A 24,435-nucleotide genomic window follows, 5' to 3' on the forward strand; every position below is an offset into this window, starting at 1 on the left:
ATTTACCCGATATAGAGAATCGAACCAGGGTTTTCGGCGAGATGAGCAAACGCTTTAACCATTTAACTAACCCACCGTCCCCTCTGCACGTGGAATTGCTGGCGGATTAGACGACAGGGGTAATGAACAAGACTCTGTGTGATACATATTCTAGCCTTCTCGATGATGCTCACTTATAATCTAATAACGTTCGTTATGCGCTATACTCCCCAGGGAGTTGAGATTGATAATACGATGTGCCGTTGAGACTGACATCCAATGATCGAGGGAAAAAATACCAGCGCCTTGAGCATGCACTAGTTGGCTGGATATGTGCGCTAAATACATATTCTATAATAATAAATAATAATAATAATGTTTTAGTGCTCTTGTAGGGAATCTTGAGTGCCCGTGAAGATCCGGGTGGGAATTGGTCTTCAGCAACCCATGCTTGTAGTAAGAGGCAACTAACGGGATCGGGTGGTCAAGCTCGCTGATTTGGTTGACAGATGCCATCGTTTCTCATTTGCGTAGATCGATGCCCATGCTGTTGATCACTGGATTGTCTGGTCTAGACTCAATTCTTTTCAGACCGCCGCCATACGGCTGGAGAATTGTTGAGTACGGCGTAAAACTAAACTCACTCTCTCACTCACTATCGTATCTGAATTGCGTAGATCGATGCGTATGCTGTTGATAAGTGGATTATCTGGTCCTGGGTCCCGATCCACAAAGCGTTCGTAACGTTACGACATATTGTAACAGTTTACTTTAACATAGACTTACGAATGGCGTAGTGCTAGGATCGTTTTGTGTATCGGGCCTCAGATCGCTGACATACAGTTGGAATATTGCTGAAAGCGGCGTTAAGCATCAACAAACAAGGAATCTAAAGCAGCCAACCAATGGCGCGAAGAGAGAACGTCTTAGCCCTTTGGCTGTCCCAGTGCCCCAGTCCCTCAAGGATAGGACAGGGGGTGGGGATTTGCCTCATTTTGAGATTCACTAATCCCTTTTTAAAAATTACCCCCATCCTTCGTCTCATCCCCGAAGAAAGTCAAATGGTCTTTCTCTTACAAAGACATAAATGTAGTGGGAGCGTTTTTAAAGGTGAATGTCTTGTTTTGGGATTGTAATTCTGCGCAAGTGTCATTCACCAATTTAATGTATCACTGTAAGGTATAGTCCGTTTGGCTCAAAAGCGGACCGATGAATTGCAATCTTACTCGAAAACTACTAAACATATAATACTCAATGAAACACTGATCATAATCAAAACATCAGACCACTTCTGTAATTTTATCGCAGAATTTATGTCCTAAAAATAAACAAGTTGTTTAACAAACTATCATTAACATTTTGACAAAGTTCACTATTTGTTACGAGGGAGGACTGCAAAGAGAGGAACAGCCAGGTGTACGCGGAGCACGTGCACAAGTGCCGACAAAGTTATTGAATCATTTACCTGTGCTGTGCTGTCTCCATCCTTTCTCGCACACCTGGCTGTTCCTCTCTTTGTACCTGCTTTTGTTGTGTCCTCATATCCTTTCTTATTGGCCTTTTATGAATAGGTACGTAAGTCCCAAAACATTCAAAGTCAATTTAAATGAATCCAACCTTTTTAATCGTAGAATAAGTGTGTTTGTAATATATGGCTAAATGTGTCTAAACCGCTAACGGCTGAAGGGATGGTGTAAATCCAGCAAGGGTCCATGCAGGAAGCAAATGTACTGTAAGTCCCCATGGTCCCTAGTATGGTGATCTACCTTCAGTTGTTGGCAGTATATAGCTTGTTTTTACCTTTTATTGTCATCTATAGTTATAAAAATTCGAATCTGTGATAATCTAGTTATTTTACTGTCCTTCGTTGACAGGTTTTTAAAATTTACCATTAATTACTATGTATAAAATTAATTGTTCTCGTCACGATATGGCTGAAATATTGCCGATGTGACGATAAATTTTAACTCACTCACTCACTCACTTTAGTGAATATTTCAAAGACTATCGTTACTTCAATAAAACAATACCAAATGTTTGTACGGAAACTATCAAAGCTTTTCCTTAAGAAAATTAGGAACTTGTTGTTAATGTCTGTTTTCGTTTCGCTGACGTGTCTAAGCCACATGCTCTGATATAAGTGATTTTACACGAACACCTGGTATCATGTATTTGTTTTACTACTTAACACATTATAGTAGAAGTTACTCTTGGGGCGGTGGGGTAGCCTAGTGGTTAAAGCGTTGGCTCGTCACGCCGAAGACCCGGGTTCGAATCCCCACATGGGTACATTGTGTGAAGCCCATTTCTGGTGTCCCCCGCCGTGATGTTGCTGGAATATTGCTAAAAGCGGCGTAAAACTAAACTCAGTCAGTCAGTCAGTCAGTCAGTGGAAGTCGCACAACTGTTTTTCCTTTTGACTCAGATTTCTCAGGAATATGGAACTGGTCTTGTCGACATAATGATGTAACCAGATCTGCCGGAACCGCCGTTCCATCATGACGGTGACCGTCGTGAACTATGGTCAGATGGAAATCTCCCATATTAAGGGGTTTTATGGAGGATGTTCCACTCCAGGCTATTATTGGGTTACAAGCAGTCACAGATTGGCCATTATATTGGCTTAGGGTGGCCACACACAGTATTAGTAGTAGAGGGATCAGTGCCTTCTGGTCCATATTATGCCAACTTAATTGCAGGCCAGTCTTCAGAGAGATAAGCAGTTAAAATGGATACTTACGGTAAGCTCTTTGGGCAGTCAAACAGCTGTCAGAGGAACACGACAGACGTAAAATATATGTGATAAACGGGATCCTATTTCTGACGGGAATTTGTTTTTGTAGTAGGCTGTACGGCTGAATTGTAGGGGGCGGGGGATCATGAGGATTACATGGCAGTTAAACAGCGACTACACACGTTCTATAAATATAAGAGACAAAACCCTTCTATCATTATCTGTGTGCCATATATCAGAGAGAGTGATTGAGTGAGTATGGGTTTACGCCGCTTTTAGCAATAGCTAGCAAGATCACGGCGAGGGACACCAGAAAGGGCTTCACACATTGTACCCATGTGGGGAATCGAACCCGGGTCTTCGTCTTGACGAAGAAACACTTCAACCACTAATGTACCCCACCGCCCCCATTTATTAGACTAGGGGTGACCAAGTCTCTGATCTTGCTCTACAGTTTCATTTGCACCCCTCAAACCCTGCTACAAATTAACACATATTTCAAAGCGCGTTTAAGAATTCACTCTGCAATGGCAGAATGTTCGTCATCGACGCAAACCTATACAACGCGTTCACAGGTCATAAACAGATCCGATTTGAAGTAAAATTCTAAAAAGTATTTTTAAAGGTATCACGTTCAGCTGTAATGATATTGTTTATGCTTAAGTTAAGTATAGATATTACAATGTAAATGTTTAATATCTTTTTTAATAAAATGAGTGCTTTCAAAACTGAGGGTTGGAAAATGTACTTGTTCCAAGCTTTATTAAAACATAAAAACGTGCAATTGACTTGATGTTATTCGGTTTTATTTAGGTCAGATCAACAGTTATATAATTCATGGTAGCACGCTTCGGCTTTCTAATTGAATGTTGTTCAAAATGAGGGAAAAAACCTTCATTTTGACATTTTCATTGGATGCTGTCCCCGTTCTTACGTGATGACAGCAGCGCTCGTTCTAACTTAACGGCAAATCTAAATTTTATTTTGAAGGCATCTGGATCTCGAGATCCCTTCTTTCTCAATAAACCAAACTGCAGACGGCATGGCCGGCTTAGAGAGCGGGCCTGTCCATCTGTCATATGCTTGAGTTTACTCAAAGAGAAGGGCAATTCCTTTCCGTAATCAATTGAAATCTCTGCAACAAGCAGTCCATTCGTTCCGTATATATCATAAGCATGTTTCATGAATCGTGTTCACGAAAAGGTGAGCATGTCTTGTCATTGCCCCAGGCAAGACAATTTTCAACCTGAACAAATGCTCCAGTATGGTACAAGCGAATGGCATCAGACATAAGTTTTGTCCAGTACGGAAATGTCCTGTTTACATGTATGTCTAGCAGAAAGCTTTCGGAAAGCTTCAAAGCTACTAATGCCCAAAAATATGTAATTCTGATCAAGCTACAGTAACTATTTGACAAGGGACGTATTAGAAAGAGCATGCGTGATTGAATCCACCAAAACCAGAGATGACTTAATATTTCCCGACATATAACGGGAAAGGTGACTGTTTGAAAGTGTAGCTATAAGTCATCACCTCCTACAGTCTTATTGGAATTGTCTGGTCATTCCGATTCTTTATGCATAGCTTAGTCTGTCTCCTAAACACTAGAGAATAGAAAGGTGTCCAACACAGCTCTAGAATGATATATGGGGCAAGTCTAGATTGCCAGTCCAAATTAAGCATTGTCCTGGGCTCTTTATGGAGTTTGATTTTGTAGAATTGATACCTGTTGAATAAATAACTTTATTTTTAAATTTCTAAATATCAGTCTATGCACAAAATATTCTAAATATGAAACAGATAAAGCTGTTTCGTAGGCTCTTTGGGGTAAATCAGTTAAAGGAAATTGTCTGGTTAACTATTATTGCATATACCTGAAGCTTAGGTTGTCGACAATAGAGAAATAACTCGAGGTATTTTTAATGGTACCATGTTGGAAGATGGATGAAGTTTCTGACAAGTCACAATTAATGGATTTTTGTATCATGAGATGCGAAGTCCACGTTTTGCAAGTCGACGTCCCTATAATTGAACATTGTGGACGAAATGATGCTATTGTAGGATAATGAAACAGCTGGTGGCTCGTAACATTTGAAATATTGTGGACATTTAGTGAAACAGGTCTTTGTAAAAATGTTAATTAAGTTTAACGCATCAATTCCCCTGTTTGAAAATTAGAAATTGAGGATCATGCGGTATTTTTCTGATTTAGTGGAGTCTGTTTCTGATTTTGCCCAATGTTTCAGAGCAATATCAAGAACGAGTCGATACTGTTGTCTCCTATTGTTTCTAGACCCATCCATCAGAATCAGTTGCTGCAGTCGTTTGATTTCTTTCGGCGACACAGAGTATAGTCTTGTTCTTACTTTGTGAATTCCCAATAGTTCCGGAAGGAAGGGTCATAAATCTTCCAAATCATTGGTACCACTTAACCTTCGCCCTTTCTTATGAAGATGTCTATGACTACGTCTTCGGGTTGGCGGAAACAAAGCATACTCGTAACAAAGTATTGTATCTGAATATATTCGTACTTAATCCTGAAGAATTTTGTTCTGTTTGCATACCCCAAATTCAAAGTAAGGCAAAATATATTTCTGTTCAATATGTGGTTATTCTGGTCTTAAGTGTTGAAATCGTTTCCATTTTGGTGAAACACACAGTAAGGCGCTGGCAAATAGAACCGAAGATGGTACTCGGGGAGAATCTAGGATTCGAACCAACCACCAGCAGTACCTGGAATGACCAAGGGACGCAACTATTTACACGCTACAGGCCTTCAACACGTCACAAGTTCCAGAATTCCTGAAATCTTCAGGAAACACATGTTAGACTCCAAGCACGGTTGTCATTATACGGTGCGTCTGTAATCTAAATATGTTTAAACGTTGCGTCTAAAACACGTGATACATACCCACATCATCCAAAAAGTCTACGCTCTTAAAGACATAAACTGGTATATAGAATGTCTCGATTATCAGCCGAAACAGATTCCATTGCACGTGAAGGCAATACAGCGGTATATTACATCTGAAATGAAAATTATAGGACCACATCACAGAAAACAGAAAAGACGCCAGATAATAGCGACAATGATAAGCTTGTCCACGTGAAGTAGGGAATTGCTATAGTCTTAAAAGTGGCATGCCATTGATAACATCCTTTCACTCTAACTTCTTTATGCAGGCTTCATTAGTGGAGCCTTGATGGAACGATGTTTAAGCCCGTTTTGAACTCTCACTAATTGAGTTACGAAACATCCTTGTGATAATTTTAACATAAAACAGATCATTCTTTCTTTAAGAAATGATTCACGTACTCAAACTTTTATAATATCTCCCAATATTATTGCGCCACATCTTAACAGTTACAAATCTTAATGCTATAGTTTCTGATTAATGTTGTTCTTATTTTGCATGATAATATCATACAGCTAGAAGGATGTACATACACAGGGGTTCATAATTGTTTTAACAATGTTACAATTCTTCTTTCCACTGGACTTTTTCAACTATACCAAGTAAAATTCTCATCAAAACTGCCACACATGATGGACATGATGACAAAAACGGCTTGACTTTCAATAGTCAGTTCCACTCCTTGTCAAATACAATTCCCAAAGTCCCTGTCATCTGTAATCACAATTACTCAGGTATTTCAGGGCATCTCTTGGCATGAGGACATCATTAAGAGTCACATCTCTTGGTTAGATATTTCTTCGTCAGGAGCTGTATAAAATTAGAGGACATGATTAAGATTCGTTTATGACAAAAACTGCCAGATTTCATCGATTTGTTTCATCATGAGAAATGTCAATACTGTACAATGCATTTCAACCTCATTTGGACGAATCTCCGATTGTTGTCGTCCAAGATATTTAAGTCGTTTCTCTGATTTAACCCAAGGATATTTCCATGAAAAATGTCTTTTTGATCTGAATATTTGGACTGGTTTTAGGTTATTTGCAGTCCTTGTATTGTTTCTGGGCATTGCCTTTGGGAATATTTTGTGTCATGTCCAACCTCTTGCTGCTGACTTCTTCTTTTATCGCGGGCAGTCCAAAGGGTGTTGGCAATAAAGCTGAGAGCCTTGACACACTTTGAAAATAACGACTTTCTCAAATCACTTGAAGGGGCATGGCTGGCAACTCACCTAAGGCGCTGCGATTCGCTGTCAGCTCCATACCAAGTCTGGCACATTTCCACCAAATTGGTTAACGTGTATGGAATCAAGTCTATGTTCATTAAACAAAATGCCTTTTGACCTACTACACTTAAGTGCCAGTCCATTTTTCAACACCTTATTGTATTAACTATTTTACCTTGGTCACAGATTACAGTATATATGTTGACAACAATAAGACGTGGTATGTATATGTCATTGTGTTATCTTCATTTGGTAGCGTCGTCGAGGTTAAGACGTTTACAGGGGTAAATACCTTTTAGTTGGGTAATTGTGAACCACAAAAAATTCTTTCTGCAAAAGAAAAAAAACATTCTTCGATTTCAACTGTATTATAAGTACGTGACCTGCAACATCACAAACACCATGAAACTATTAACGTAAAAAGAAACAAAATAGGGTAATGTTCTTCTGAAGAAAACAGAAAAAAATATATTCTCATTATTTAGGATTTTGTTTAGAAATGACACTCATAATAGATCCAGGATTTACTACCTAGGGCAAATTAGTACAATTGAAATTTTCTCTGTGTCTAATTGGACAGATATGTATCATATGCTTCTTAGGTTTCTTCAATATACATTTGTACAAAACTCATCACAAATAGTGCTTGTCAGTGTTTATGACAAACCCTGATAGAAACTTTGTTGTCGGTTCTTGGTTTTAATAAATCTGAATTTAGCCTCGTTAACCGAGTTTTGAAAATCCATTAAAGTAATATTATACATCCACTGTCATTAAAATGACAAATCACCTTGTTTAATTTTATTTCTAGACGTATCCAGAACATGCATCATTTCGGCCCCTTCCTCTTTAAATTGATGCGCCTTGACAAAAATGGAATATAGTGTTAACTACATTAATAGTGGTATTATCACTATTCGATAGTGTTTGTTTTGTTTGTTCTTTAAAGCCGCACTCAGACATGTTCCTACTATATTACGACCGCCTCCGTGGTGTAGTGGTTAGAGCGTCCGCCCGGAGAGCGGAAGGTCGCGGGTTCGATCCCCGACCGCGTCATACCAAAAGACGTTAAAATATGGTACCTCTGTTGGTCCCTGCCTGGCGCTCTGCATTTATGGGTACAACAAGGACTGGTCGGCTCAGAGTCAGTATAATGTGTCTGAGTGGGGTATTCATGCTTCACTGCGGCATGGTATCTCAGTGGGCTAGCACTATAAAACCAGCTTCAGTCTGGGCTAGTACAAACAGCCGCACCTACACATACACACGCATGCACGTCGTCATATGAGCGAAATATTCTCAAGCACGACGTTAAACCCAATTTCACCACACCTCACCATCATATCCGTGTCTGCACGAAATGGTTAACCTCTTACCACCTCAGCTGGGGGTTTTCTTGCACACCAAACTAAAAGTTCAAAGCGGCATAAAACAACATTCATTCTCCCCAATATAGTCGTTTTTATATTTCATAGAGCTTTTCTTAATTCATTCCAATCCAAATTACTTTCGTTTCGCTTCAAAACAAGCAGGCTGTTAAATCAATATCTAATTGTAGCATGTCAGTCATGTGTGGGCATTTTGCTAATTCAACAGACCCAGAGAATAACCTTCCTTTAAGCCAGTTCGAAAAGTACAGAGGGGTCAATTAAAATGTGTTACAGTAACATTCTAAAGTGGAATTGTCATTACGTTGATGAAAATACTGTCCAGGAATGTAGGAAAACCCCAAAGACACACATTCACATCTCCTGCAATAAGTGATCGGTTATTCAGGAATGTAACTGTACACACTGAATAATGTCCAAATGCGTGAACAGACATGACACCATTTAAGGTGTTCAGTCTATCAAAAGACGTTAAAATATGGTACTTGTTGGTCCCTGCCTGGCGCTCGGCATTAATGGGTACATCAAGGACTGGTCGGCTCGGAGTCAGTATAATGTGTCTGAGTGTGGTATTCATGCTTCACTGCGGCATGGTATCTCAGTGGGCTAGCACTATAAAACCAGCTTCAGTCTGGGCTAGTACAAACAGCCGCACCTACACATACACACGCATGCACGTCGTCATATGAGCGAAATATTCTCAAGCACGACGTTAAACCCAATTTCACCTCACCTCACCTACCATATTACGACAATCTGTAAATACTCGAGTCTTGACCAGATTATTCAGTGATGCATGAGCAGCGATTTACCCAACTGGGATTCGATGACAAGTGTCAACCAAGTCAGTGGGCCCGTTAGACGCTGCCTACGACAAGCAAAGGTTGCTGGAGACCAATTCTAACCTTGATCATCACGCGTGTATTTGATAATGATTCATAAACACATGCTCATGAATTTTTTTACAGTGAACTCTGTTCTTAGCATAGCTGTGTAAGGATTATGAAAATGGTTGTGACGCTAGTATTTCATGCAGGAGTAACCTTCACTTTGCCCTCAACTCACACAGCATGCTAACGATAGTGTACACTAACATGTATAAACTTGCAAATTGCACTGATTCGCCATGAACTTTAGAAACTCGTCATTCTTTCCTTTCATGTGGCAGACTTGAAATTACCGCTACCATTAAGACATTGACGTTTTGACATTGTAATTGTTTGTTGAATCGGCGCAATCAGTATAAAATGCTTTTGAATGTCACAACATTTTGACGGCGCTATACTTGTAGTCATTTATATGCTCCCAACGCTGGTTTGTCTCGTCGAGGCTTGACGAATGAAAGGACGCCTGATATGGCTCTAATACAATACAGTGTTCTTTCCTCCTTAGAGTATCATAGCAACTTCCCTGTTCTGTGCTGTTTCTTCACAACTGCATTCAAATGGACGAAATTGTTGCTTTGGTTTTAAGTATAGATGTTACTGGGTCCATTATTGGCAATTTCGCTTCAGTAAGAGAGACGTTTTCTTCTAAACATGCTGGTTTTCAATCTATTCTAACTTTAATCTGTTTTAGGATTTCTGCTTTTTATACCTAGGGAAGCGTACCTTTAAAAAACGAAGACGAAGTGCATCTGTAGAATAATACGTATGGAATAAAACGTATGATAATAATCACTATCGCTTATCTAAAACAAACCCATATATTCAAACGTGCATTAAACCAAAAGTCACTGTGTTCTTTAATCTGATTGGTTGAAAAACGTGATCAAATGGTATTTGATTCCCGGAAATTATCTGCGTATTAATACATAGATACATCGCTCACACCATTGTAGTGTTGCGTCGTCAGCTGTGATGACGTCATTAAAATCATATTGTGACGTAAAGTCCGAATGACGTCACAAATGAGCAGTTCCAGATGCTACCATGGGAGACAGCCGAAACGGCCGGCTGATGACATTTCACTGCTGTACCCGTACTCGATGTCAATGAGAGCAGACACAAAAACGTGTGTGGACCTTTTGGTTTACTTTTGTGTTTACAATGTCGATAAACATCATGTGTCGGCCAATTTCCGGGTGTTATTGAGTATTTGAAGCACGGGAATATTTCATTTGAAACCTCCGGCTGACGCCGTCGGTTCCAAATGAATTCCCGTGCTTCTAATAGCCGTCGGTTCCAAATGAATTCCCGTGCTTCAAATACTCAATAACACCCGGAAATTGGCCAACACATGATGTTTATCTCCTAATTGGAGATGCAAATTATATGGATGGATCACTGGAACCAGGTGTTTTCCAAAAGGGTTATCATGTCCTGCTCTACAGGTAGCGCCAGCCTGTAGCACCTACGCTAGAAGAAAACCCAGTCCCGAATATTTGTCGAAACAGGTTCCATTGGATATGAAAGGAAAAATCACGTGAATGGATCACGGAATTCCGTTTCAAATGATTATTTCATCACGGACCTTCACGCACACGTTACCCTCTATGATACGATATTTGTATGTGTTTAGGAAATGTAACGTACTTTGTGTACTGAAGTGGGAGCTATAGTAATGTTTAGCTTTTACAAAACAGGTCCTAACAATATGAATATTATTAAATAATCTTCTAAGGAGTTTTCTCGAGACCAAAAAACCCGAAATATTTATAAAATACACTCAACTAAAATACAACATATACAACTTCCTATTATGGTACAGCTAAAATAATTAATAACTTCCTGTTATGTTCAATTAGTAACTAAATTGCACACGAAGGATCAATGTATTTGGATCAATATTTAGAGCTCTACTCGGTCTGATTGTGACAAACCTACGCACTTACAAATTGTATTTTTTCACGATAACGATCATAGATAGTAAAGAAAATATTTCCTCTTTTTTAAGTCGATCCTTAGAGATATTGTAAGACATTTTTGCATGTATCAGCAAATCAAAACGCCACATGTCTAGAAATAGCACAAGTAGAGGAGGAATCGTTCATAAAATATTTGATGTGTTGGCGATAGGGAACACTTGCTCAGTGGGAATGTCAGCTTGACATAGAAGCAATCCTCTCCGAAATGACTGGAAAAACAGTCAGTTCGTGCCATCATCGTATATAAATATCAGCGGATGTGTTTTAGATAAAACACTAGCATAAAGTAACGAGTCAAAGTAATCCTTATTTTGTGTCAGCGTGATGGGTGAGTGAGTGAATATAGTTTTACTTCTCTTTTAGCAATATTCCAGCAATATTACGGCTTCACACATTGTATCCATGTAGGGAATCGAATCCAGGTCCTCGGCGTGACGAACGGACGCTTTAACCACTAGGCTGCCCCACCGCCCCTTTAGAATGATGACCAAGGAAAACACGCTGATATATTGTGGTCACATATTACTGCATGATATAGTTTTTGTTTGTTATCTAACGCCGCAGTGACCAATGTTCTACCTGCTTGCCGACTGTCTGTAAATAAATGAGTCTGGACCAGACGATCCAGTGATCAACAGCATGAACATCCATCTGCGCAGTTAGGATATGATGACATGTGTCAAGCAAGTCAGCTAACCTGACCACCAGATCCATTAGTCGCCTTTTACGACAATCATGGGTTGCTGAAGACCAATTTTAGCCCAGATCTTCATAGTGTAGAGCGGCGTTATTTGTAAGGCGTCAAACCACCACACGCCGACTTTAACTGAAGCATAATACCATACAGAAATATTGATGGATTAATAGCACATGGCCAAGAAGCCATTTTCACGTTAATGTGACGATGTAATGAAATTCTTCCAAAAGATTGGTAATTGTTATGTGTATTCATTAAAGTAATTCGGTTAGTTGGAGAAAGATGTGTACCATGGGGTATTATGTGTGTGTTACACTTTGTTGGGCCGTGGGCAGTATCATCGTGCTCTATTCTCGTTGTATAGGACTGAAGTGTGGCGTGTGTGTCAATACAACAGGTCAGTTACAAGGTACATTTAAAGATACACACACACACCACACGCACAAACACACACGTAAGTGCAGATGTTCTGTATGGAATAACATCTAAGTCAATTTTCATAAAACGGATACAAAGTTACATTCAAAGGCACACACACACACCCAAAACAACAACAACACACACACACACGTAAATGCAGATGTTCTGTACGGAATTACTTCTAAATCAGTTGTCATGAAACAAATACAAAGGTACATGTAAAGGTACACACACACACACACACACACACACACACACACACACACACACACACACACACACACACACACACATACATACACACACACACACACACACACTCTCTCTCTCTCTCTCACACACACACACACAAACACAAACGCACTGCAGATGTTCTGTATGGGATTACTTCTCGGCAGACAAATACAATCAGTGGTAATACTCTTGCTTCTGATGTCAGTGGTAATACTCTTGCTTCTGATGAACATGTTGATTTGCAATTGGCAGCAGGAAAACATCGTGGTTGTGTAATCTATATCGGAAATACAAGATACAGTACACAAGACTGCCTGTGAGACGATGAGTGTAACTGCAGCCCTTTCAATCTTGTACTCCTTGTTGAAATACGACCGTGCTACAGGAAAATGTGCTAATCGTTGTTATCGATGCAGTATGTGTGTCGGCGCTTCTGGCTGTTAACCGCAGCCAAATAAGCCTCTTAAAGCTGCACGTTGAGAACCTTCTTCATCATGCAAATACAAGATTGGTAAGTGCTTAGCTGCACGACTCGAATGATCCTCATCCTCCTGTTTAGCAGCATCTTCATTTTGACCTGTTATCATATGCTGATTTAAGTATCAAAGTGTGCTGTTGCATGTTAGGCGGTCATTTGTCCTGATGATTCATTCCCCGAAATATCTTCAACACATCAAAATACGTTTTGATGTTGTCATGAAACCGTTGTCAATGGCGTTCTTGCAGCACGGTATGGACGTTTCCAGATGCAAACATCACAGCACATCCACACATGGGATTAATGAATATATTATATTTTGTGTTGCTATACGTTTTGGAATGTTTTAAAGTGATGAAAACCTATGGAGTTTTTTCCCCTGCATATTTTCCCCCCACCATGGGAAGATTTACTTTAGCGGATCTCACGGTTCGGTTTGGTTTACATCATGATTGGCTGTTTTGCGTGTCTCGCAGATGGGTTTACCCTTTAAACTTAACACGCTTAAACTTGGTACTTTTTGTTACCCAGCCTGGCGGTCGGTGTTAAGGAGATAGTCAGGCACTGTTTGGGTCTGAGACATCTAAGTTGGGAATCCAACTGCGGCATGGTATCATTGTGGGATAGCACTGTAAACCTGAAAAAAGTCCAAACTAGAACAACCACACACACACACACACGCACTCACTCAGGCACGCACGCACGCACGCACCCACGCACGAACACACGCACGCACGCGCAAGTCATTGTGCCACATACAACATACAATCACACCAAGCCATACTACACACGCACGCACGTAAGCACACACGCACACACCACCATCATCACAGACGACTAATATACACTGCACCTACCCTGTTTCGTTATTATCACCAACAACACATGTGTACCGCTGCGGGTATATAACGTAATGGCTGTCCTGAATCTAATGGCACTTGAAAGAAACGAAGTAGGGAAAACAAACCTCACTTGAAGTTGCAGAGGCAAACGAATAAGGAGCGGTGGTGATGCTTTGAATGTTCTGTGTTATGAAGAAGAAAGTCGGAGACTTTAATTAGATTAGCCTTTTGTCCCGTTGTATTGCCAATTAATAAAGTATTACCCGCCAACAACCAAGTAACGACTGCCGCGAGCTGTAGGGATGAATCTCTGATCTAGCTGTGCATTTACCATTTCGAAATCAAATGTGAATCCATTGACCATTCCATAGACATTTATACCAAAGATATGAACAGTGTTCAATATTGGCACTCTGCTAAGTGTTATTTTAAACTTTTCAATCATTTGGAAGTTACATGTGCGACGGGTTCACCTTATCAAAACATCTAGAGTAGATTATCTGCAACGCTAATTACGCCTTATCAGAACCTAAACTTCAAAGGAAGCCGCAGGTCGGCGTCCTGAGACTAGTGGAAAATCGAAAGGTCGGCGTCCTGAGACGACACCGTACAGGGTATTTATGTTAGTTTTAATTTCTGTTAAAGATGACAAAACGTATGATGACGTTTAACGTCAAGGTGATTCTTTTCTGCAGTTTTTATTATATTATCAGTACTCCTGACGCACAGAGGGAGTGTAGGTATACTCTGGAATCGTGTGGCATATGCCTGAAATAAGTAGATACATGATCCATCTGAAATTAAAGTCTCTGTATACAGAATCATATTTATGGTCTGGTTATAATTATCGTCTTGAGATATTGGTAATCACAGACAAGATCCATTTACAATCATATCTGAATGGAGTGCTATAATTACACTGTAGACGATGTCAACGTATGTGATCTGTACAGTTGTATATCGTTAACTTCTTGTTACTGTCTATAGCTAAGGGGATGGTTGGTCATCTAAACTGACCATATTTCAGCTGTGACCTGTATGACATCGCATTGGTGCGGAGTACAGATCTAGAGTTGCTCAAGTGGTCAACAACTGGTTGGTGACCACACAGAACGTGTGTGACCGTACCAGATTACACGGTTGACCACTAGTATGCTCGCCCCGGTTTTATAGGCTTCCAGTCTGTTAGTCCGACAGGACTGGATTATTTACAGGATTACAATTCTTTCTTGCCTCTAGATCTGTATGTGAGTGAATTTGGCAACAACGCCTGACCAGCATTATATTTATTCATATTTATTTATAATCTATTTATATCGCGCCGAGTTCCAGCTAGGCTGCTCACAGGCGCTTTCTTTTTCGCTTGATTATTGGATGTCAATCTCAACGGCACATCGTATTATCAATTTCAACTCACTGGGGCTCATACAACTCTTGCCGGCACTAGGCGCACCAAGTTAATGTGGCTTTCCCATCCTTACGAGCTACCCATTAACAGCTGGGTGGACATATAGTCACAGTACTTTGCCCAAGATTACTGCACGTTGCTGTACCCGCAACTATGTGTTTGCACGTATTCATGTAGCCACCATCAGGTCATATACCAAAGGATTCGTGGGTTCTTTTAAGTGCACAATGCTGTGCACTGTACGCTAGGCGTTGTGACAACACTGAATCAGTCTGCACAGAAAGTTGACTCTAAGGCTTTTACACCTGGTCACAGGTGGGCTTGATCCCGGCACCTCAAGCTCGCTGGATCACTGGCCTGGCGCCTTAGACAGCTCGCCCACCTCTGATACGTATGTTTTGGGTCAGGTCAATGGTTATCATGAGGCTACATCTTCTATTTGAACCACAGGCCAGCTTCTTACCAAATTTTAGGTATCAAAGACAAAAGCAATGCATGCCCTCTACTGATCATATGCTCTCATCTTTGTTTAGATGAGCAACAGACTTGCCTTTTTGCATGTTACTGTGACAGGTGTCACAATTGTCGGAACCGTAGATAAGTTGTCATAGAATGAGCTTAAGTTGTGAGGCAGGAAAACCAAGACATGTTTTAGATTACCTGCGGTTTCTTTTCATTTTCAAAGGGGAAGGAAACATTGTTTTTAAAATATCAAGATTTCCGCAGTAAGAAGTTAACATAAATTTTTGCTGTCATGACCTAAGAACAAGACAGAATCCGATGAACACGTCTAAGTGTGGGAGTTGTATTTTTATAGTCTGTATTTTATTAAAAAGGCAAACCTGGCTTAACCAACTCCATATCTATTTCATGATGTAAAGAAATGGCGCTTGGCGTTCGTGACTGCTCAGGAATATCGTATTCTATGCGTGATGTAAACGTTTAAGAAACGATGAATCTGTTTGATGAAGATTGGCAAACACAAACCGACGACAATCCATCCGGGGCCGTTTGGCACTGTACTCTGATTAATATCAGGATATCATTAACTATATCCATATATCAACTACAAACGGTCAACCTGTCTGTTTTCATCAAGTGGTCATCAGTCATAAGCATCACCACTAATCAACTCTCTCTTAATCACGAGCACACAGACAAACGATATTTCCGAAGGGAATGCTCATCAATATGAAAAGAATGAGTATTTGAGATTGCGGGGTAATGCGCAGTATAAACATATCCTCCGGTTGTCGTTGTCCTTTGATATCAAACATGCGTCTGGTGGAATGTAATAAGTGAGTGGGTGAGTTGAGTTTACGTCGCTTTTATTCCAGCAATATTACGTCGGGGGACACCAGAAATGAGCTTCACATTTTACCAATGTGGGGAATCGAACCCGGGTCTTCGGCGTGACGAGCGAACGCTTTAACAACTGGGCTACCCACTGCCCAGTTTGTAATAAACAAATTACCACCGTAGATGTAATACGAAAAGGAAGACCAACCTTTTTGTTCTTTTAGGAATGTATACATAAGCTCAGCATGAGTACGAGTATAGAGCATATTCCAGTGTGGGGTCGTGGTGGTTGACGTCAGAGGCGACTAAATGGAATCATTTGGGGTGTTTGGGGGGAAATGTGCTCATAATATCAATCTCTAGGTTGTACGGATATTTTACATGCCGTGATATCATGACATCATGCATTGATGGCTAACAAGCACGAAACCTAGTTAGGTTCTGTAGGTTGGCAATGTGTAAATTCAATGCAGCAAGACAATATCATTTAAGCATCTTTGAAGATTTGACTTCAACCGTGGCATTAAAGTGAGTGAGTGAGTAAATATTTATCGTCACATCGGCAATATTTCAGCCATATCGTGACGAGAACATTTTATAATTATATTAAAGATGAATAAAGTTAGAAATTATAAAACCTGTTGACGAAGAACAGTAAAACTACCAGCGTATCACAGATATCCATTTAAAACTAGCAATTAAATCTAAAATATTGGAACTATAAATGACAATACAATATAAAAACAGGCTGTAGATTGCCAACGACTGAAGGTAGATCACCATACTAGGGACCATGGGGACTTACAGTACATTTGCTTCCTGCATGGACCCGTGGCATTAAAGAGCCAAAAGAAGATAAGGAGATATCGTTAAGACAACACACACACACGCGCGCGAGCACGCAATGCATTTTTAACAAGCAGACCTCAGTTCTTGTTTGAATACGTGTATAGTCCAATATCCAATTATCTTGAACATACTTGTTTACACAGTAACGGGAAATAGCAATGCCCACAGGAACTCAACGTCCATATGTCAGAAGGTCACGTAGAAAATAACCCCAGTCTAAACATACATTTTCAATCTTTTACGGGCGCATGTTATGAATATTTTGAAGATTGTTATCAACACTAAGCAATAACAAGCAGTGTTATTTTAGACAGATGTAATTACAGATATTCGAAAACCCAAAAGGATAAACGGAATCATTTTTGTTGAAGACTGCAATTCAATTACCAGGACAGTGCCGTTCCCCTTCGTCCATTGGAGAAGTAGACATGGAATGCTTCGACAGCTATTCTCATAAGGCATTCAAGAAAATACATAATTGATGTGGAGTTAGTTTGCATTTATACTTTGTCAAACTAGATGGATGATCATAGTATGAATAACCGTTTTATCAACTGATTTACGATGACTTGCCCACAAGAGCTCCTTTGTCATTCATTGTTATTGATCTGTTCCTTTTACTGTCAAAGGAAGACCTTAAGACTGTCAGCTACTTTCCCCATGACATCTAAAACCAACATCTCCGATGAGTTCGAGATATAGATTGTAATTGCTAATGTGGAAGAACGATGGACCACTAAGCGAACACGCAAGCATCACGCATGGAAAAGGTCGCAATAAGTGTACTGCGAATTGCATCAGCACCTTTGTCAGAGAGAATTAACATATGAATATTCTAGGTTTAAGTAGACAAAAGCGTTCTACGTTTTTCGTAAGCTCTCGGCCATATCAGCGTGTGATGTTTCTCGGGCACTTCATACGGAGTAATGGATAGCTGGTCAGGAAGCTGTATGTACTACTGAATAAAGATTGGCTTCTCTTTTTCGTGAGAAAATCGGAAAATCATCGGAAAGCTTTAATTCAAAACAATATATATATATCATCCAAAACTGTGTTCCAATGGAGATATTGCTTGTGTTGAGATCAAACGATATCTCCTTGAAGATATCGTTTTGACAGTAGGTTTTGTACAATGCCCTGACATCATCAATTACATGACTCACAATGCAATGACGTCATAAACTTGATGACGTCACAACGCTTGGCATTGCTGCCAAGTCTGATGGCAGTACCGTGTTTAGAGATGAACAATTGTCATTGAAAACTAATGAAAACTGATTTTTGATGATAAACAGAAACTCACCCTCGTGTCTACTGATATCAATTATATCAACACTCGTTGATAAAAGTAAACATATAACTAGTTCAACAAATACCAAGGACTCTTGTGGAACTCCCTTTGAACCATGTTCATTTGTGCGTCAGTTTCTGTACGTAAGTTACCACCACGATAACATTTGCTATCTGAATGAATGATGATTTGCTATCGTGTCCCATGCTTGGATGCGAATATGCCCTAAATATGATAGAACGAGTGAGCACTTTATAACAGTACTTCAAATGTAAAAATGTTGGGAAATGAAAGAACATACACATGTTTGAAGGATAGTCGATGAAGTACAGGTATAATTATTGTTTTCGGACTTTCGTTTGCGGAATGACTCCGACTGTTTTCAGCCTCGTAAAGAGAAGGAGTGTAATATGTCGTTTTCAAAGCTGATATCACAGAATACAACAGAGAATGCTATTTACTGCTGTAAGAACCTGTGAAGATAAGATCTGGTCTTCAGCAAGCAATGCTTGTCGTAAGAGCCGACTAACGGGATCGGGTGGTCAGGCTTGCGGGCTTGCTTGGCACATGTCATCGTATCCCAAGATCGATGCTTATGATGTTAATCATTGGATGGCCAAGACTCGATTATTTACAGACTCCATTGTCAAAGAGTCCAAGAAACATATAAAAAGAACCTTCTGAAGCCAAGTGATGACAATCCCAGCCGGGTCATAAATCAGGGCCAATTAAATATTCTTGCCCACGTAGTCGGATTCTGCACATTTTATGATCCACAACACTGCACATAGAATTGCGGCGCTTCAGAATTGTAGGCCTTTCGATTCTCCAAATATTTCAGAATTTTTTCAGGTTGCAGTTCAGGGTGCATGGTACACGGCTGTGTGTAGATATAACGCGTTAACTGTATATTATCTCACTAATGTTTCAATTCAATATTGATCCGGGTGAGAATAGATCTTCAGCAACCAATGCTTGTCGTAAGAGGCGACTTACGGGATCGGGTGGTCTTGGTCGCAGACTTGGTTGACACATGTCATAGTATCCCATTTGCGTAGATCGATGTTCATGTTGTTGATCACTGGATTGTCTCGCCCAGACTCGATTATTGATAATAGACCGTCGCCATATAACTGGAATATTGCTGAGTGCCCCGTTAAACAACAATCAAGCAAGAAACCAACCAACAAACAAATCAATTAAAATTTGCTCGCCAATTTGTAAAAATGTGTTGCAAAATTGTAACAAAGATTGTAACGTATTTAGAAATAGCCAGAGTGAATAACTCTGGTTTAAAGCCATTTAAGACGTCTTTTTTTTAATTGGTATACTTGAAAGTCAAGAAAGTAGAAAAAATACCCAATTTAGAGTTTTTTCATTTCCAGAGAGTCTGAAAAACCCACTTAGCAACAGAATATGTGACAAATTGTTTTCATGTCTGTCTTAAAAAAGACTAATTTTCCACGACCCAGAGAACGAACACGCGCTTCCCGAAAGACTTTGTGGCAAAGGGGAATTCTGTTTATAGCTGTTGCATTGAGAAGAAGCTTTGAAAAATTACCGCACGTCTTGAGTATAGAGCGCACCCAGCTGCTGAGCATAAGCGTCGTAACAATTCATCGAACAGGAGATAAGAGACTAGACCAATGAAATGTGTATTTAAACATCTCAAGCCTTGGTAATTGACCACTTAAATTGAAATATCTCTTGCCATGGTAATTTACCATTTAAATCGTATTTCCCGTTCTACTGGATATTGTTGCATATGAAGAGAATACGATCACCGAAGATTTCTTCTCTTAATGAGACGGATAAATCGAATGAGCAAGTAGTCGTACATTTTCTCTCAAAGAATCCACGGTAATTCTGTAAAGAATTACCCAGTAATATGATTTGTTAAAATACTCTTCTTTACACAATGAAGAAAGGTTCAATGCTCACAAAACCGACTATCGTATGGTAGCAAATCAGCTGTACACGCATTTTATCCTGGAATAACAGGTGATTTTGTAACCACCAATACCCAATAATATTATTTATAAATTAAATCCCGTGTTAAGGAATACTCACATTTGGGTATGTATTATACCCACTACACACTGTGGTAGGAAACCACCTGTACAAACATTTTATCAAGGAATAACTGGTGATTTTGTTAAGAACTATCCAATAATATTGTTTATAAACAAAATCCTGTGTTAATAAAACATATCACATTTAGGTATGCACTATGCCCTCTAACCCCAACCCACTTGATGTAGCTCCATCCCCGTCCTCACAAAACAGTTGTACTTGTTTTAATGTACCCACTGTACACAAGAGTGAGTGAGTTTTTAATGGTACAGAGCATCAAGATGTGAACCAAGGCTGTGTGTGAGAATCATACAAAACTTTGTGGTCGATCAGTGGTCACTGTGACGTTGTGGTGTATGATTGAATGGGTATGGTTTTACGCCCCTTTTAGCAATATCCCAGCAATGTCACGTCACAGTACGGTCCTTGTTGGTTCAATTTTCTATCGATCCCCCAGGCAATTGGACATTGCCACACGGAGACAAAAGGAATATGATGTTCGTCCCACTTTGGAAGATGATCCAGTACCATCTGAAACTGTGTGCAGCAAGTGTGGTTATTCCGAAGGGGGATTCAACTGGGTCGCAGCTTAAAATCCAGTTTCTGTTCTGTTACAATTTGGTACCAAATATTTGTGCCAATGCCGTTTTTCAGAAAAGAGTCCGTCTTGTTTTGACAAAAAAGTCTCCAAAACGTAATTGAAAGTGCCTCAGTACTATCATAGCGGGGACCTCAATTAAGGGCTTCACGCATTCTACCAATTTGGGAATCGAACCCGAACCGCTGGCGTGAAGACCGAATGCTATCCGCCAGGATCCTACACCAAAATATATACATTCATTTGAACTTATAATATATGACACTTCGTGTAGTGCATAGACTCAAACCGCAATTCGATGTCCAGTTGATTTCATTAGGCACGCCAGGACACTAGGAAATGCGGTTCGAATCCTTGTTCGACCCAATTATTATTTTTTATTTATCATCACCATATCACTGCCCATGGGTTTAACCTAAGTGGTAAACCTCTATGACCTCCATAACTTCGGGACTTCCTCCCTATTAACCAGACACGCTGCGATAAATCTGGAATAATATTCCAGCTGGGGTCAATCCCAACTCACCCACTCACTCTATGCAGATTTAATCTACATGTGGTACGAACGATAAATTCTGACCAAACCACTCCTCGGCGTCTGTACTCACCTTAAGACTGAAAATACTTCAGCGTTAGCCGGTAATCAAGTGTGAACCTTTAATTTGGCAGCCACGTTCATAACAAGAACACTTCATTTCCATCCTTAATGACTTCCAAACTGGAACGAGAGCGCTGAAAATGCAAAGCATATGTTGGCGCGGTGGAAAATTGATTTTGAATCAAGGCTCTAATTAGCTACCCCCAACAGCAACGTGTATGTATGTTTTTGTAACTTGCCGTACTATGTGCGAAGTAATAGATTTGCAAGCAGGGAGAGTGCGTGTTGTTTTGCCAACAGGTCTATCCCAGTAAAGTATTTGTCAGATAGTACCAATATGTAATTTCATACCTGCTTAAAAACAATTGGACTTGCTCACCTGGGATGCTTCACTGTTTATGTGCAAAATATATCAAAATAACATGTTTGACGTCATATTGTAAATATATGCTGGGGAGGTAGACTCGTTAAAAGCGCCATGTGTTCAGTGTAGCCTGTAATACATGTCAATCAGTGAGTGTACTACGAACACACAACGTCGGGTTTTTGTTATAGATAACGCTACTGTGTTATCACTTATAACGTTATTGTTCTTTACAAAAGGTGCCTGGATAAGACCTGTGTATCTCATGTTTGTCTCAAGAACGAAAAATGTGATCGGGGCAGGCTTAGTCATGTGGTTAAAGCGTTCGCTCGTCACGCCACATGACCGGGTTCGATTCCCCACGGGTGTACAATATGTGAATCCAATGTCTGCTGTCCCCGCCGTTAAACATATTGCTTCCCGGTGTTTGCAAGCGGCGTAAAAGACAACGCACTCACTAAAATGTGGCTAGGTTATTTATGTATCACCATTCCCAGATAGCGTGGGTCAGTGCTCGTGATTTCACCCACCGGTTTGCCTGGCTCTGATTCAGAAATTTACAATCTGATACAGTTCAACCTTGCTGCCGAGTTTCCAGCAACATTCATCATTCACTTGCTCAAAGCGCGTCAGAGGTTGAGCGCGTTTGCCATCATTGATCCACGACGGAAAAGCAGCAACACCTCGCAGTGTAGCTGAATATGATTTATGATGATAACTGTCACACAATTCATGACGCTTCACGGCTGCGGGAAAAGGAGTTACTGCCTCAGTGCATGACGCTCACACACGACGATGCTGTATGCTGTATGCCGTGTGTAGTATTGTTTCACGTGGGCGTTCCGTACCATTATCGGTACCGTCGCGAGCGTGGCTTGGGACTGGCGTTTGCAATTATATCAAAGCTTCGTTAGAATTTACTCCTGTTTGTTAATCAAAGATGATGATTATCAGGATAACACATGGATGATATGTGACTTTTCACATATTCATAAAATGTCACCATCCTGTCAACGAGGATGTATTCAAATCAATACTGATACTCAGGATTAAACGTGCTCATGTAGGCTGAATAAAGATTTTTCCTGATTATGAAAACGTTATTTTGTCGAGCATATTTACATTGTACCCAATTCTGAATAAAACACAGGCCTTTGGTGTGTTTAGCGAACGTGCCAACCACTAGGCTACCTAACCACCTCTACGAAATGTGAAATGGGAACCAAAATTAGATTCTATCGTCGCGTCGATCGGGGAACTTTCATCACCTGATATCGTACTCTCTGTGGACAAAAACAAATTTAGTCTATATATGGGAAATCCATGAAGGAAACGGGCGTGTTCTTTTTGAAACGTCTTTTTACACGAAAACACGTGAAATCACTCGCAGTTAATCCTTACTTGCCAATCACATTGCTCCTATATGTGACGTTCCGTTAGTTCATAACAACTTTAAAACAGACTAATCCATCGTACATCGACCATATTTGAAAATAATGAAGATATTGATTGTAGTATCGGTGAAAACCTATTTAAAGAATTGGGATATAAATTCTTGTAACCAAAAAGTGGTTGTGGAATCTGTGTGACACGTTGACACCTGGGGGTTCTTGCTGTCAATCACGTCAGATGTATAATAATTTTTTCCGAAACGTATCAGTTCTAATTGTGACAAATTTTCTCAGAACAAAATGTTTTATTTGGGTAGAGTTCCAATGTACAGAACCTGAAGTGACGATTTTCTTTTCGATTATGGAGAACTTCGACAGCTTAAATGATGAAGGGTAGGAGTGTGGGATGGGGTGGGGTAGGGATGGGTTGGGGTCGGGTGGGTGTGGGTGAGTGAGTGGAGGGCTGTGTGTTGGGATGTTAGGGGATCCGGTGAAGACTATTGGATGCATCGTTGATTTCTAACATTGAAGACTTTAAATCTATTCCCTCCATCGATAGGTTTCGTGAAATGTATTCCCGTCTTGCCGTAAGCGGCATAAAATCCTATTCAGTCACAAAACCGGTTAAACAATGCAACGTCATAATATAACTTAAGTTACAAACTAATTTAAAAAGCATAATATTATTTTGACATCATATGAAGAAAAGGTTGTTCAAGAGCACTAGCCAAGTGTGATAATTAGACACAGTGTTGTCTCCATCCGATCGTCAAAGTTCATTTA

Source organism: Haliotis rubra, unplaced genomic scaffold (assembly GCF_003918875.1).
Source record: "Haliotis rubra isolate DU_JTF1 unplaced genomic scaffold, ASM391887v1 Scf679, whole genome shotgun sequence".
NCBI lineage: Eukaryota > Metazoa > Mollusca > Gastropoda > Lepetellida > Haliotidae > Haliotis > Haliotis rubra.